The sequence below is a fragment of the Argopecten irradians genome, chromosome 12, assembly GCF_041381155.1.
Source record: "Argopecten irradians isolate NY chromosome 12, Ai_NY, whole genome shotgun sequence".
Taxonomy (NCBI): domain Eukaryota; kingdom Metazoa; phylum Mollusca; class Bivalvia; order Pectinida; family Pectinidae; genus Argopecten; species Argopecten irradians.
This window is the reverse complement of record NC_091145.1, coordinates 27,019,934-27,038,828: the sequence shown is the minus strand read 5'-3', so window position 1 is coordinate 27,038,828 and position 18,895 is coordinate 27,019,934. Positions and strand designations below refer to the sequence as shown.

The window sequence follows — 18,895 nt, the reverse complement described above, 5'->3', positions numbered from 1 at the left end:
AGAAATTGAAGTATATTACTGCTAATGTTGTCACTAACAAAATAGTATTTTGTATTATATTAAGCACATAATATGTAAATACAACACCTGAAGTTCAAGATTCCAAATCGACGTGAGTATAGTACAGTTAACCGTCAATCAGTGTTGTTTTCAGGTTCGGTTCGGACCGTTGGTAATGAGTATATAAATTGCAGGACACAAAACGAAGAATTCAGGTGGAATTTGCTTTTCTCTTGTATTGTATTTCTTTTTCATATATCAAACATATGTGGCACATTACATAGAAATAAAATGAAAGTTCACTCGTATTGGTAATCCAATATGTAGACACCGAATTAGTTGTCCGTAGATGGCGATCCACCTTATAAAAGTTCAGAATTGGAATAATGTTCACACACAGTTCACTATTTGGTAATCCAAGAAATATCCGTAGTGACCGCCTTGAAGGTTGGAAATCCAACTGATGTTCATAAATCAGGCATGGGTTTTTATAATAAAATGACCATTGTCCAATAGGTATACCCGGATGTAATCAAGATTAATAGCATAAAGATATTATCACAATTAAACGACTTGACAATATATCGACAGTTTGATATAAAATATATCTACTTAAGCTTATCAATGACACCATTGCCTCAAGGAAGATTATAAACACTTTGACATGTGAATACTACATCGTATATGTAATTGGTGGTCACTCCACAAAAATAAGACCACAATGCCTTAGGGTAGATTTTAAACTGATCAACACATCTATAGGTAAAATATACAATTATATAACAACAAAGAACATCTCAAATTTCTCTATGAGTATAGTACAGTTAACCGTCGATCAGAATTCCAGAGATTGTGACGTCAATAAATCAAAGTATGACGTCACAATCTCTACACGAGAGTCTTATCGGCGGTTAATCGTACTTCATTCACTTCGTTTTGGTATCTCAAAACTGATGTTTTGTATTTCTTTTTTATTCTTGTCATAACGACGCCTTACTCTTGGACATACATAATATAATGTAGAAGGCGAGGTCAGTACGTACTATTTCATAATTGTCAAATTTGACATGTGTAGATACTGTAAGACAAAGAACATCAAACATTGTATCCTCCTACCAATCCTCAGTGAAAACCATAGACCAGCATCATTAGCTCTCTAAAACAAGTATAAGACTACCTACAAAGTTAGACACGAGGAATGGCTACAGCAGTACGTGTTAATGTTTGTATCAGTATACCTCAGTGCATGTGAAATCTACAGATACAGAATATCTAGTGTAAACCCTTTATAGATTCCAAAACGATTCCACAACTGTCCCTTTATGCATTCCTGCAAATTCATGTTTTAAATCAGTTCGCGGAAGTTAAACAGACATTTCTTTTTTTTGCCTGAACATTTTAACGTAACGTAAAACATAGCCACATCATCACAAAAATGCAGGCTAACACAGGGTTAGTTGTATCACAGTATATCTTATCTTTCCGAAAGAATAAAATCTTTTTACTTCATTGATTAAACCTGCCATGCGAATAACAAGTCCTTCATTCTGATACCAACATTCGGAAATATACATCAGGAAGCGATGTCTATTCCAGCCATCATTCACAGACCAACACAGAGGCAGCCTTGTTAGAACACATGCCGACCGCCTGCTAGGAAAACCTGCTCAATCAAACGTCTCCCATCGTTCCGAGCTGCAAGATTACTTAGTTATATTTATAAATCATTTATCATACTGGCCCGTGATTTCCCTTGCACAAAATCCCGAAATCAAATATGCATATTTCGCGCATTTACTCATTTCAAACATTATTACGTTATATTTGTTATGTTTTATTTTTGTTCTTCAGAATTTAAGGAAATTTACTTGACTACGAATATAGATATTTTTTGTTGAATGTGTTTAACGTCCTATTCACAACTAGGTCAACGAGATGATGTCCTTTGTATGGAATGGGTTGCGTGTCGTCGTGGTTGAATGTTTGTTTTGGGAGGCTGTGGTACGGTTACAATGTAACATGTAATAGTAGAACCCTTGTCCGTTGTATAATGCTATCTTACTTAGAGTAGTAAAGTAGTTGTAGTGCTTGAGGAAACTTCCTAAATTGTATTACTTTCAATATAAATTGACATCAACCTGCGATTATGCTTTTATGTATTCATTAAATGTACTAGGATCTGTATTTTTATTAGTAATCTACATTGAACTGCTTATGGCGTAAATAATGTAACATACGCATAGGAAGCTAACTTATTTCATCTTTTCAACTCAAATAGAAAATATACTGGTATATCGCTTTTTTATTATATTAATGTCAATTTATTTTCTCATATTTAAACCTTTATCATACAAAACAGATAAAAACGTGTATATCATTTGCTAGTGGGTATATATGGTAAGTAATATCAATGAATGAAATAATGAAGGATTTTCGACTTTAAAAATGTTGAGTATCTTGAAATGGGAAATGACATTGCAACATCATTATAAATCTAACTAAACTCGTTCCATGTCATACAGAAATAAAGTGGGTATAATAATACAATTGTTGCTTTGAGTAATGTACAGAAACACCTGAAGATAATCACCAATGGGTTATCTATGGGGAACTAACCGACCGGGAGTGATGGTAGTGTATCTAAAACATGTCCTGTTAGAATTATCACCACAAGGACATCTATTGTCAGATATTTAGTCATTAAACCTTCAACTGCAACTGACACTAAATAAGATACCAATGGGTAAAGGAATTAACCTACGTTTCTTAGTGAAAACAGAGATACCGACAACATAACATTAAAACACGTTTAAGAATAAGCAATTGCTGAAAGAGGAAGTGTCAAGATAAACATTATTCGATTTAAATGTTCCCATAGTAACTATCGCTTCATTTTAATGACATTGTTCTTCACATTTAAAAACCTTAGTATTTTGATGGGAAGAGTGTTAGAATGAAGACCAACGTTTAGTCGTCAAAACAGTCACCATTAATATACAGGAATTTTAGAAGATGGTGAACAAGAAGAAAATTTTGAAATGAGATTTAACTACTTAGTTTATTAACATTTTGACTTCGTTGTATCCCATAATTGTTGAATCTTTATTTTTTTCATATCCACGAAAAGATCGTCATTTCCTTTTATAGGCTTAAAATAGGCACTAAAAGTTGAAATTATGAAATTCAACATGGAGGCATATCAATGATATTCGAACATCTTTTCCTTTAGAAGAAAAACAGTAATAAGAAAAACCGTATGAAGTAGCGTTCTTCATAATGGATTGCTCCTTAAGACCTAATTCGGTATCTTGCATTCGCCTGGTCAATGATGCTATTTTCAGCTTTGTTTTTTTCCTCGTTTCGTTTGTAATTAAGTTTTATTCTAAGCTGAGTAAACAGGCATTACTGCGCGTTATCCGCCATTGGAGATCACGTTTGACACTTAAGGTTAGCCCTATTTCCGTGCAGTATCGATTATCGAACACCTGCTATCCCGATGTTATTAAATCCATATTCACAAGAGATTATACGACTGTGCCTTAACACTTCAAGTGTCAGAGTCAAGTTTTGGTGGTGACGTAATTTGCTGTAGGGCGGAAATGGGAGCCGAGTTGATGAAAAACGAGGGGTTCAGGAAGGGGTGTAGGTCTGTCAAGTAAAGACTGCGATACTGGCGCTACAGTAAATACAGCATTGTGTAGCGCTTTATGAAGAGGCGAGAGGCTGTAATCAATGGCGTCTCTACTAGGTCTCAAACCTACCTCACAAACTCCCGCAATAAATATTTGAAATCCAATTTCTACTCTATAATTGTACGAGGGTCTAGCGTCACGCTGACGTGTGATAGGAAAGGAGAAATTGATTCATGTTTTGATGTGCGTCGGTTTTAATATCGCCCCTTGTAGTAGTTTCAGCTTTTTGTATATCGACAATTATAGACAGTGGTATGTCAAGGTTGTTTTATCATATTGCTGCGAATTCCGATAAAATTGTCGGTTACGCTACCTACACATATTGAATAGTAAATTGCATATGGTTGCATGAACACGATTTCCTACTTGTCACGAAGCAACGATATGTATTGTTTCTAAATGATAAGGGCAAAAACGTAATTCCAACAGTGTTAACACAGTGACAATATATATATTTTTTTATAAAAATCCAGCCAGTGCTATCTAGAATACAACAGCTGATATTACTTTTTATCCGTTTCTAAATGATACATATGCTGTCGGAAAAGTGTTGAATAGGATGGCGGGGATCAAGCTTCCACATAACCGTACATGTCTTCGTTATATAAAGCGTTCCAGTGACCACGGCGTAAGTTACCGTGCGATAGTGGGACAGTTTTAGTATAACAAGCGGGGACGGGCAAGAACGAATTAGAGTCCCTGGCCAGATTTTTATTTGGTACAGCTTTGATAATACATGTCTTCCATGCAGTCCAAACAGTAAAGATTGAACAAGGTGTGATATCAATCATGAATACATTTTTTTCGGTGAGATCCAGTTGGATTACCTATTATGATGCAAATGAATACAAGTTTAAAGAAAAAGCGACACATTTAGAATTCAAAAGTCGTATTCATCATTCCAACTCATATCAAGGAATAACATACGAAGAAAGCAACAACTTATTTTCAGTATGTGTTTCGTTTTGCCTAAAGTCCTATAAAAAGATAGTACCATTACGCATACGTATATCTTTGAAGCTAGTTTGTTGCATGATTAATTTTGTTGCATATGAATATTTAATTTTAACTTCACATGCAAAACTAAGGCATCATACGATTTTCATTTTCCTACATTAAGCTTACTGGCAAGATATTTTATAACTAACCAATAATGATGTAGCAATTAGCACTCTTCGTGGTTACAAAGTACAGAAAATGCTAGAATTATCCGGTAAACAGTACTTTTGAAACCTTCGCTTTTCTTCACAGATCTAAAGTAATCAATGCAATTATTTCTGTAACTATGGCAACCATTCTGGAGATAAAACCGTAATTATTAAGATATCTCGTCGTAAGACTTGATTACCGTCCCCAACGTTAATTAAATTTTCTTTTATGTCTGTTTAATACTCAATTAATGCAGCTTTTTTGTCAAATTTTGTCTTCAATTAGCGATGTAAAATTTGCCAAAACCTGAAGTAGATTCTGTGTCTCTGCAATAACACTGTAGCTTGTTCTGACACGTACATTTGGTTTTCTCTGGTGTATAATTAAAGCTCTCCCGAGGCATCATTTCCGACTCCCTGCATCTTCAGTAAAAGTAAAGATGTAATTTCTTTAGAACCGGTAAACCAGAGAGATAAAAGAAATCTGAGCTTGAGCATAAACGTCTTTTTGAAATAATGAAGCACTGTTCGACTGATTAAGGAACAGTTTCAGAGAGCGTTATCGAGTGATGTGCATAGAAATCGTTTTATTCCTCCTAAATTTTAGTCTAAAATATGAAATACATGTGCATTTCATATTTAATAATGTTGAAGCTGGAGAAACCGCGTAGAAGAAGGCGATTCTTTTCGTTTGATATGCTGTTTACATGCATGTGTTCGTACATAGCGTTATGAATTAACGACGTAAGATAATTATCAGCATGTATAATGAGTACATACAGCGCATTGACATCTTCCTTTCTCTTTACAACTAAGCGGATTATAAAATCTGTATATCAAAAGCTGATATTTCACAGAATTACTTCAACGCGAATAGAAAGCGTAAAGTTGCCGCATGATACAACCCCCCCCCCCCCCTTTCCCACCCCCTACCGGTACCATCCCCTCCAACAGCAGTATCATCATCACAACTCTCCTCAACCACAGCCGAAGGTAACCATGAACTTTTAATAAGTGTAATATTTATTAAAGGATATTGTGGTGCAAATGCTTATCATATTGTTTTACTGGTCGTTTGAACAAATTCGAATGTGCACTAGTTAAGGCAAAAGAATCCTATTTTAACTATGCCGAGACACATTTATTAGAATTCAAACACAACAATTGGAAAACTCAATTTATTGTTTAGATGTACAATACTAAATCTTCCATGAAAATAAGTACTTGTGTTTTATAATCTCATCCATCTGCATCACTTCACATCACATCATGTATCCAATAAAAATTGGGAACCCTTAAGTATTATATACAATTACCATCTCACAATTATAGAATATATCCATGAAAAATAGTATGGTACCCTTCAATAGTCAAATACTGAAAAAAAAAACATTCCATTGCATTCTAGGGGCAATGTAAGGAACATTTGACAAAGAATTAGTAGATATACAACCAAGTAAGAGCCATATCAACCACTTTGAAATATTTTAAAAAGGTATTATTGAAAATCAATTTCAAAACATTACAACCCAAAAGTAAACTTTTAAACTGCATATTGCTTCTTGTTCTTGCTTCGATAATTTACAATATAGTGTAAATGCACGCACAGCAAAACCTCATTCATGGACCATTTTCTGGCAAACGATCTGATAGTGAGGCAACTGAAAATAGAGACATCTTTTAGTGTGAACTGAGGTTTTAGTTTGGTGACCAGATAGTGAGTGAAACGGATTAATGAAGACCACAGCAACGAGGCTCCACTGTAGTCTAGGAGCTTTAACTAAAAACTTGAAATCACTCGATGAAAAAGCCAAACAAAATCGAGATTCACAAAGATAACAAACAAGCCTATGTAGCTACGACAAAATTCCTAGAAAGTGTCAATCATTCCTTATCTCTGAGTTAAGGAATCACCGTTTCCAGCCAGGTCCTGTCTATCGTCTTGAAACCAGGAAGTGATTCTAACGACAGTCACCAGCCGATGTGAATAAGGCATAATAGATATGTCGGCATTATCAGTCTACTAAACCATACCTTCTCCAAAACAATGTCACTGGAGACTACAGAAACATTGACACAGAGATCTAATATCCTGAACAATAGATAAACAAATACGTATGAACACAAGTTGCCGGTTAAAAAAAATAATGGAGACCACCGTGTCTAGCATTATATTACCAATTCCCAATGCTATCCGGATTTTGTTTACTCAATTAAAGGTGAGTGTCACAATTAAATGACTATATATGTTTAGTCCTAATATCAAGCTGAATAACGCAGCACAAACTCTCTCATTTATTGATTAGCTATCTTTAGCAATGTTTAAACAGTCCTACTCACACAACCCACAATAAAACAGCTTTCTGGAATAACTATTAATTTGGTGAATATCTTCATGAATTATTCATGAGGAATTCCTCGATTGACGAAGAGCTTTTAATACCGGCACCAGACCATGGTGCCGTGACGACTTTGAGCTTGGCCATCGGTACGTGATCGTGCACGAGAGTTGCGAGACTATGTCAACTAACAGTAAATATTTATCTCATATAATGTGTGTCTCGTCCCGAAGCCCTCCCGGGCGGCCCTATTGCGTGATCCGGTAGTCTTTACAAATATCCAAGAAAATTGGCTATTTCGGTTTTCTCAGAACCTTGTCTATTACGTCAGTTGTATAACATTTCCAAGTACTATTGTCTGGACTGTGTATATCTAGATGGTTATCTAGGACTCTACTAGCATGTAATCAAAACAACCACTCGTGGAATCTTTATGAAGCTTTGTTACTTAAAGTCGGAATATGTAACTTCAGAAAGTTTTATTGGTATACGAAGACATAAAACTATATCAAATCATGCAATGGCCAATAGCATAGAACATATTTGAAGACTATGATGGATTTGCATTGATTATATAGTATTTTCTCTCTGTAACAACAATCTTTATATATCTACTTAAATGGAATGTTAGTTCTCTAAGATTAGACGGATAAGATTAGATTTACATGTACATCCTATAAATATATATGGTTACTTAAGGATGGCCGTCCGTCTATGCGGAGTGTTTCATGTGTGAAGTGCGTGTTTTGGGAGACTGCAGTATGTCTCCAAGATGTAGTGAACCTCTTGTCCTTTTTATAGTGCTATTTTACGAAAATATGCGATCAGAGACTCAGAAAAAGCATGTACACCCCGCCTGGTTACATTTTTCTAACAACTTGCAAGCTGTCGTCTCACTTCCTTTATGCTGAAAGCTAAGCAGAAGCAGAACATTGGTTGATATGTCAAGGAACCGCCATTAGGACACATTTATCAATAAATTCAAAACGATACCACAGTGGGAAGAAGATACCTAATTTTCAGTCGGAATGAGAGGTGCTTTTAAAAGGATACTAGTAGCAGAGGTGAAATATATTTGTAAACATTTTCAATGTAGCGCTTTCATTCAGTGGTTCTATTATCATGTCATTCTATGGAAAACTTAAAAATCAAACATCGGAATTGAAGAAGGTCATTATGTATCTGCTCCTACATCACCTATCCTCTACATTGACGTTGAATTCCATTATTGTTTTGGGGCTTAGCATTAAGTCAATGTGATATAGTACTTCAATCATTTCTTTTCCATTTTTAGAAAGTACTGAGAGTATGCTGGAAACATTTCACAAGAAAGCGTCTGTACATGAAAAATATTGTATACAAATATTTCATGATATCTCCAGTTTTTGCAGGTATGAGGTAGTTTCGGTAATTTATTCCACATCGGCACGTTATTGGAGTAGTCTGGCGTAGTTGGGAATTAATTACTTAAAAGGGTATATATGGCAACACCATTAACCCATTCCCAACTGGTCAATATAGATACCACAAGCCACCTATAGTTCACATGTCTACCACCGGTCTCTTTTGACTGGGGTATATTTTCGGTAAGGACACCGTTTTCTAGATTTGCGTTTAACATCAATCAAAATATGACATGTTCAAATATACCTCATCTATCGAGAAATATTCCAACATACTTAAAATATCATTCTATCCCTGGCTCTTCTTCGAGAAATACAGCATTTACGACATTTTGCACGAGCTTTACGAAAGTCAATTACACAAAATGTATACATTTCGCCAAGTGCATGCATGTCGACCGCGCGTAATAGGCCAGATATAAATCTCTTTGTATACTTCCTCAGACACGGTTTAACTTACACCTACATTAGAATAAATCACTTTCTCTGGATTCTTAATCTGTGGCGAAAATGGTAACGTAATCGCCGACAATCTGAATTCATTTGAAACGTAGACGTCCGTGAAAATTGAGACTCTCGATTACATTTCGTAAGTAGCTTGATCGTCTGTTTCTTGAATTGATGGTTGATGCCAGTTAAATATTGAAAGGAGGATATCATATAGCGATGTTCCCTCGGTCGTGTTCATACGTAACAATACACCCACAAGCAATGCTTACCACTGGATTAATCAGTGGCTATATCGCCCAGACCAATCTCTTAGCATTAGATAATATAGGAGTTTATACCCTAAGTATTAAAACTATGGACATAGTCTCCGGTGATGGTTGCCTTCAGTGATATGTCAGCCCCTGCCACTTCTAGAGGCACTGGCATCAATTTAATTATACCAGTAATTGAAAAACTAAAAACTATACTAATAAACATAATAAAAAGTAAACATAAAAGATGTCTACAACTGCGTGTGCATCCCCTTAGTTGCAAAACTCAGTTCTTGTTCTTTTGTTGACAATGTAAAATGATATTTTGGTGCCATGTAACCATCAAGTAATTATATATATATATAATTTAAAACGTTTTGTCTATGATGCCCTACTTGTTACTTAGAATCACACATAACACGAAATCGAGAGAAACCCCATCTGGGTTAATGATATTATAATATATACCAAATGTTACATATGAAAATGAAATACGGATCAGCTAAACGTAGAAGTAAATAGTGACATATTTAAATCACAAGTGCTACATGCAAGTGGTATACTAGAAGACACATATTGCTTTATGTAGACAAAATATTTAAAGAGACGTTTATTCGGTGTTATCATGAGTATGACCTTGACTATCACAACTACGTGCTTATACTAGAGGTGGGATTTGATGATAATCAATACACTGATGACTTTCCAATGTTAAAAATTCAAAATTAGTCATTTTGGGTTTGATGCGCAATGATAAAGTCGATTGCGGGCTGCATATCTTTTAATCAAATATCGAGATGTTTTATATAAAGATTTGTATGTCATCGTTTTATGCAGACGACGATTTTGGTTGACTTATAACATTTCAGCGAATCAATATAACACGCAACGACAAGAACAATCATTGGGAGCATGCACTAGGACATCTAGTAAACCGATGTCCGACACCAATCGAAAGGTAGATCCAATTCAAAATATTGGTATTTCAAAGCTGTTCTTAAAGAAAATATAGCCGAAATATAAACATTTTAATAACCGAACTAACGGGAAAAGATCTGAAAGCTGACAATATATACGCCCTCTAATGAGATTAAAGAATTTCAAGAATCGTTTATGAGACATTCCCCTGACGATTTTTGAAACATGTTTGAACTATTCTAACCAAAATGGTACACATTTGCACTTGCAATGTCAGCTTTAATTTGAAAATTGAATTTGTTTTGCCACTAGTGGGAAAATAACCCTGACATCCATCTGGAAGACAAACGATACTTATAGATTATACTACGATTGCACTTAAGTATTCATTGTTTCTGACAGTTCAATCGATATGATAAATACTTTATCCTAAATACCTTATCATTTACATTCAAAATAATCGTAAGAGTATGCATGTCTTTCATTGGTATCCTTTATTACCATGCTATCATTTCAACAACTACAATATAAGATGACACTCTGTGTATCGTGTCAATCACATTAAAACAAAGGCCCTGTTTTCTATATGTTTATTACTAACTCAGATTCCATATTATAGCTAACAAAATATCGCACAGACGTTTGATGCATCGATATTTTATTGTCACTCTGTTGTTTAAACTGTTTATGTATTTTATACAGTGGTATTTGAAGTACGGGCGATAAAATGTTATTTATTTAAAGGATATAAACTTGAATGATAGTAGAAAATATTAAAACAAATAAAGAGATAAATTTAACATCATCTTTACATTTGTAGAAGAACTTATGGGAAATAAATATTGTGTTGCATAGGAATCTATGATACCAAGGCATGACGTTTTAACTTCAATTTGGAGAGAAAGTGTACTCAATCTCAAATATAAGTGGAAATCACATCTCCTTTCGCTGGCAAAGCAGGAAATGAAATATCAATTCAAAAAGTTAGTTGACGCCAATATCTCGTGCATCATTGTTCAGAAGCCAACTTGAATAAGAGATATTTCCATGCATGTGCATGTGGGCTCGGAAGTAAATCGTGGGATTTCAATTTCCTAACAGAATTACTGTCACAAGTGTATACAATAAAGGAACACTTGAACTGCCTCGGTACTCAGAAGTGGTAGTTCCGCTAACATCGAGGGGCCATGTAAATCATGCGCCGCTCTGACAGTGGAGTCTGGTATATTCATGGCGTTTCAAAGCATTAAACCGTGCAAGTTTCACCCACTCTCATAAAAGGAATCACATCAATCAAAAACACTGAAATATCACCGACATTACAACAAACTAAATCCCAAAACCAATCAATAGGGGACACAAATGCCAATTGATTATGTATGTGTGTTGGGAAAGGGTGTCCTTAATGAGTATACACAGAACAGTAAGAGGTGTTCTGAACGAGTGAGCGTTGTCTCCGGGTTTATCATCGTCACGTGTTTTTTCAAATTTTGGTCAAGGTTTTATTTGGGATTTGGTGTCGTTCACCTATTTGGGTGTACTGTATCATTAGTTTATCTGTACGTGTAGTTTAAATGTGATGCACCACTAGTTAAAATGGATTGTACTAATATAGTGTATTAGGTATGAATGATAGGAGTGAAACAACTTATAACAGTATACTACCATCAATTGTAAATAATATGATTCAATCATTTAGTGGACCAAAAAATGTGCCTATGTTTTTTATTGTCGGCCCTATTTCCAAATAACTGAAATTTTAAAAAAAATCTTTAATGCATTACATTATCTGGCAAAATTGTTAAAAGTATAAACGTCTTGGAAAGTCTTTACTATAAACTTTTTTCGAACCCATATATTATTGAAACTCTTGTTATCTTATTGTTAAATGATTGTTTTGATAGAACAGCGAAAGATAAAACAAACAGAAAATTATATTCTGATAAATGTTATTTTAATTTGTGATGAATATATGACTTAACGGCAGATTTTTATTTTGAATCGGATTAAGATTTGCATGTATACACTTTCCGCTGTTAAAGATACTTATCTGGAATAAACATTTGGTAGGATTATAAAAAAATTGTTTTCCATCGTCCAAGATACTTATCTGAAATAAACTTTAAATAGGATGTTAAAAACACTTTCCATCGTCAAAGATACTTATATAAATGGATAATTTGTTTTTTTTATTAATTTTTCAAGGAGAATTGATAATTGTAATTGATATCTAGCACTGGTAACCTTTATATTATTATGTCTTTTTGTCTACCATACCTGTTCTATAAATACACTGGTATTTTTTCAGAAGTAAAAATAACTTATTAATGTCTACCTCGAGATTACCATGTAGCTATAGCCCTGTGCTATTTCTATCCACTAACTACGCCTGGTATTTGCCCCCTATTCCTTAGTTAATTTATCCCCGTTTTGGGGTTACCAATATAGACATTTACGAGTCTTCGGATCTTCCCCATAAAGGCGACAAGACCGTGACGTCACGTCCATTTATAGAACAGTACCAAAACCACACCCTCGCGAAGTACCTCAAAACATTACTAGTAATATAAGGTGACAGATTGGAAAGTTCATGGTCGAGTTTTACGAAAAGGTCGCTTACGCGGAAGTGGTCAATTAAAGAAAACGTGAATTATGAATGACAAGTAGAATAGAACATTAGCTGCGATTGCTAAAAATGGTGGAGGATGTAAGCAAGTAACTGTTGTTAAGATGGCTCCGGTATAAATGCATTACCAGAAAGTCCGGGAATTTGCTATATTAATCTATTTTTCAAACATAATGCGTATTTCACATTTTCTCTTATCCGAGTAAAACCTCCTACCTTGATTTCAACAGGGGAAAAGTGAGTGTAAATCAGATTAACCAGCATGGAGTGAAGATGTGTAATAAGGCAGGTATGGTTCCAAATAAGCGGGGGGTTCCCTCTGGAATTACAGAATCCTAGTTTGCTTTTTTTTCTTTATAAAACTATTTTTTCTATCGCAGTTTTCACATCTGGACCGAGCCATTGAGATAAGCCCATGGATTCGCCAGTGTTGAAGGCAATGATCTGCTACTTCTTTGGGACGTAAACCCTATAAATATACACATCTCTCAGGCGTTTGTTTCCTGGTTCATACACGACCAACATAAACATTGTAGTGGATGTCCAAGGATAAACTCTGAAGGAACGAAAGACAGAGAGTGTTGACTCTGGACGCGGAAGAACAACAACATTGTATTTCTTAAAACCTCTGGAGTCGTCATGAATAAATAACGTTATTTAGTGGGATTTGGTTTTGTTATTTGAACTTTGATAACATAATAACGGGATTAAATATCGTCAATAACAAGCACTCATAATCCATCACCATGGAAACACAAACCAAAACGCATGTCTACAAAGTATGTCCTAGAATGCAAGTGGATACATATAAAAATACGACTTTTACATTGGGTGACTATTCTTCCATCCGCCATATTGTATATTACTGGAGTCATGCTGTTTGAGAAATGACCTTTTACATTTATTTAACCTAATGGGTGCTAAAACACATATTGTACTTATCATAAGGGAACAAACGACATTGTATCTACAATAGTCCAATCTCGCATCAGATAACGAACGTGAGTCTATCCAAACAAAAATGACATTTCCGTTGAATACAGTTTACATTACACAAACCTTTATCATCAGCATTGACTATATGACAAGGAAATAATTATAAAACAGAATAAATTTATATATAAAACATTAAAATGCGAAATAAAATTTAAGAAAGATTAAAACAAATATCCTTGAATCAACCATTAAGCTATTCTAACCCACAAGATGTACCTAATGATGTCTGAACGCGTTAAGAAAAACAACATTATATTTTGGACATTCAGAGAATTACCTTTGATTTATCATTTGCTTAAACTAATACACGTGTTTCAGCCTATTACCCTATAACAGCAAGCTTACAACATACAGAATCTAAAACATAGAACGCTTCAATAGAATGTAATTCAAATATCTGAAACACATTCAAATACGACCTCTGTAATCTCGCGAGAACTGTATCCTCTATAAAGTCAGCCAATATCATCTAGCCACGTTTTGGTATTCAGTCATGTAACATTCTAAATCAGAAATGAACCTCATTACAGCGATTAGAAGAAATCACGACTGAATGTCGGCATCATACATGAAAGGATGTGTGTATTCGTCTGATTGATGTAGTTTATAGTATTAATGTGTGGAAACTTTCACTTTGATATATATGCATCACGTTTACGCATTCTTTATCCGCACTTTACACTTTAATTTCACATTCATTATCTGTAAAACTACACATCATAGACTGAATGTTTTGATGTAGATAAGACGGTCAAGTAAGCTTGGTTACAACGCTCCAAGTAGTTTAAATAGTATTGTTTGGTTTCAGAAAGCATGTCAACTTCGCCGGGGTTACATAATTTACACGTGCTCCATTATCATTATACCCTCATAACCTCAACAAAACAAAAGTATATTCCTTAAATATAAAACAAATACAAATATTATAAAATAAGCATTGCTTCAACAAAGGAAGTGTGTTTGTTTAATTCATTAAAAGTCCTATTCACAGCTATGGTCATATAAAGACTGCCTCCCATGTATGCTGTGTGTTGCATGTATGTTGTGCGAGGTGCGTGTTTTGGGAGACTGCGGTATATTCATGTTGTGTCTTCTTGTATAGTGGAACTGTTGCCCTTTTTAGTGCTATATCACTGAAGCATGCAGCCAAAGACATCAAGCAACATACCCCATCCGGTCACATTATACTGACAACGGGCGAACCAGTTGTCCCACTCCCTGTATGCTGAGCGGTAAGCTGGAGCAGAAACTACCACTTTAATAGACTTTGGTGTGTCTCAGCCACGGGACAGAACCCAGAGCCTTCCTCACAGGGGCGAACGCTCAACTCAAGGCCAAAAGTGAGGAGGTGCCAAGGGAGGCATTAGGAAAGATAAAGTCAGTTAGGAAAAGAGAAACGATAATATCCTAAATTTAGTCGCCTTTCACGAAAGTGCTAAACATGTTAAAAATATGAAAGTATTTGGCGATCAGCGGCGTTACCCTTTCGAACATATAAACGCCTTTGACAAACACGTTTCAGTTATGTTTTAGTTACTTACTAGCAGTGTTTATATGGATGAATCGTTTCACTGTATGAAATGTTTAGTTCAACAATAGTTGCAGTTTGTAAAGCGTTTCAATGAAGGAGATGTTTTAATGGAACTGGTATGTTTGTGTGACATTTTCTATTGTCATACTGCTGTCATACCAAAGTGCTCTCGAACCTAAAAATCGTTGTATTTGAACTGCAGACAATATATCATTTGATGGCGACTGTCACAGTTTCTATAGAATTTGAATAATTTAAAACTTTACAATCGAGTTTCCCCGACAGTAATATTTCACAATTTTCACAATTGACTGCTTTATGTTGCGATGCATACGAAACTAAGATATAAAACAGTTGTAAAGCGAATTGTATGCTGGGTACCCCCATTCAACCCGGAGACATTGCATCGAGGGCTGCACTGAATTATTGATGCACAGATAGATATTGTATGGGGCAGAGGGAAAACACTAACTGAGTTACCGGGCTAGACATAGATATTACATCAATTATACATAAATATGATGATATGTTGCCGTAGAGATCGGGGAGGTGGCGGAGAACGGACAAGGAGGAAGTGGGCGAATTTTAACGGGATGCAATGACAATTAAGCGTAAATATAGGTTACAATATATGTGGCTGCGATAGTTGTGTGATCGAGTATATCCGAGAATATTGGAGAAATATGACATAATACAGGAACATTATATTGCTTTGTTATTTGCGTACGCGCGATTTATGGCCACGTGTATTGATTTGAGAAACATTCATCGCCATGCCGTAGCTAATATTTCAACCCATAAATCACAATTTCAGGTGGTTGGTCTTCGATGTTATGTAATTGCAGTATCAAAATATATTCCCATCATAACTGTGGTGATTGGTTGCAAACCTCGATTCTATATATTTTGTTATCATGTTGTCGCCATAGTGTGTTGTACCCTGATTGTTATGGTACCGTATCCAACCGACCATACGCCCCCCACCCGGCAATAAGTCCCCTCACTTTTTATGAAGCATTTTTGAAAGTCCCCTCCAAAATTTCTTTTGTTTGCTTATAACTTTATTATAAGATAAAATGCATCGATATATGTAGATTAATCAAATTTTGAATGAAATACTACTCACCAATCATAGATGCTGATCTTTTGTATCAATAACATAATTTAAAACGGGATAATTGTAATTGTTGATGTCCAATTATCATTATTATAGCCGATATACATGTATGTGTATTCAAAGACAATAAGTCATAATCCCTCTATTTTAAGTCTGACTAAGGGTATGTAATGAAGACAAAATCTGTTATGAAACATCATTTTATACACTAATTTACCATTCCACATTTGCCAATTCTAGCATGATATGCCGTTGTAGGTAAATATTGATAGTGACGTCATGTGTTTACGAGAACAACGTCATACCGTCGAGTTTTCCTCGCGATATATTTACGTAACAATCGAAACCTACCTCCAAGGAAAGATAAGTTTGTAATATGCAAAGACGGAATAGCATTGTAGTGACGTCACAGACAATAAATACCAAAACAAATATCAAACGTTCTTGATATTCTGTTTATGTGTTGAAGACTAAGCACAAGGCTAAGAGTTCCTTCTTTGTATAAATCTGATGGGAAATCATTTTAATTGTATTGGATGTAGCCGATAGTTGGAGAGGCTTTCTGTATAAATATTAGAAATGATGGTGAAGTTTTGGTGCTACATTGTAGTATAGCTAGAAAATTACTTCATTGAACCATTCAATTATGTACTACATGTATCTATCAAAATATCATTGGTATTTATTCAGTATCATGGTGTATGGGATGTTTATGGGATGCTGCGGTAATTGTAAATGAACCAGACCCATAGAGATAAGGCGAGAACAATATCGTACTGATAAGTGCTTGTTAAAGTCCTAGTTTTATGTATTGCCATGGTGTATTCCGATATCACAGAAACAAGTGGGCTGACCCAGATACACGTAATGACTAATTAATTGTGTCATACCTATGTTAGATCCATATGATACTAATTATCTACATGTTCGCAATCTACACTTACACGGTCCTATGTCACGAGCGTTTAATCTACCATTATGACAGCATGGGTTCGCGAGCTGATGATGTCGTGGATATTAAAACACCTACAGACACACAGAATCAATATAGACCGGGTGACAGACGACTTAAATATCTACTTTTGTAATAATACATACTTTATCTACAATACTCTCGCCGGGAGACCGTGCCTATTAACTGTAAGGGTCACAGCTGTATACTTCTAACGATGCGGTAAGTTGATCTGAAATGGAGGACAACAGCCAGCAGCTGTCGCTAATGTCTTCCTAAGAACCAACTTATCGTGAAAATAAAACAGAGGTACTGTTGTTGTGTTTGTAACTGTCGCTAATGTCTTCCTAAGAACTAATCGGTAAAGTAAAACTGAGAACTGGTGTTTGTTGGGCTACTGCTGACACGGCTTTCACCAAGTCACGACATTGCTACTTAGCTATAAGGGCTCAGTCTCCCTCAGTAAACATGCTAGATGACTAGATACACAAGCTTAACCGAGCAGACAAATGGTAAATGCGTTTTAAGCACGATACATACCTGCTTATGACGACGACATCTGGGTAGTCCGGGTATTGTTATAAACACGAGAGTATCCGTACTACTGGTGCGTAACCAGCTCCGTTGTTGTAGCGGAAGTCAGCTGAGAAACGTGTACTAGTGATGCTAGAGCAACACTGATACCAATATGTACACAAACCACCGGTGCGCGTGCAGCAGGGCTCAGCGGTTCATTCATAAAAAATAACTCGTGTCACACATGTACACACATACTCTCATTATTGACGTTCATGTGTACCTGCTGAAGCACATGAATTGTTTTCACATCTGTATATGACTGAGATGATTTTGAGGAAACCAACAACTGTGTAGTACCGTGTCTGTTTCAGTCAATAGATCCACTCTACAATTCCAATGGATTGGTCTTGGTTCCAATAAGCACAACGTGTAACACTTTTTCAGCAAGTGTTCCCTGCCATGTACATTTCGTGGTACATAAGGTCTGCTACTATATCAATACTAGAAGTTCTTACTAATTCGATGAACCGAAATCGTCCAGGAAGGTTAATCCTGATTCAAAGGCATCATATCAATTATGACCTGTCTTTATCCAAGACGTTTGGTCTTCTGTATATGACACCCACGGCCTTGCCGAATACCATCGATCGGAACATTAGCAAGTTCATCAACGTCAGCATCGCTGCACGTGCTCAAGAGAGAACCAATTCTCATATGTAATTAGATTGTTGAGGTCAAGATCTTCTGGGGTACTGGACTTACATGTGTGAAATAGGTTTTTCCCTTGGGCCTGGGACGCTTTCCTTGACAATTATGGTAACCTAAATACAATTCGTGTACTTAAACATGTATTAACGTTCACTCAAGGTCCCATGGATCCCTGGCACCATAATACTCATTAACTTCCTGTGTACCGTTTTGCGACCTTCCGGAGCGCATTTGTCTCATGAGAG

The 18,895-nt window shown here is 35.6% G+C and overlaps 1 protein-coding gene across 1 annotated transcript in view; it reads right to left on the bottom strand.

The window, feature by feature from the left end:
* The window catches only part of LOC138336718 (uncharacterized), a 52,825-nt gene extending 34,661 nt beyond the window's left edge, over nt 1–18,164 (bottom strand). Inside the window, exon 1 of the mRNA XM_069286268.1 lies at nt 17,964–18,164. The gene's annotated coding sequence lies outside the window, so the exon portion shown is untranslated. The remainder of the gene's footprint in view (nt 1–17,963) is intronic.
* Between the last annotated feature and the right edge of the window lie 731 nt (nt 18,165–18,895).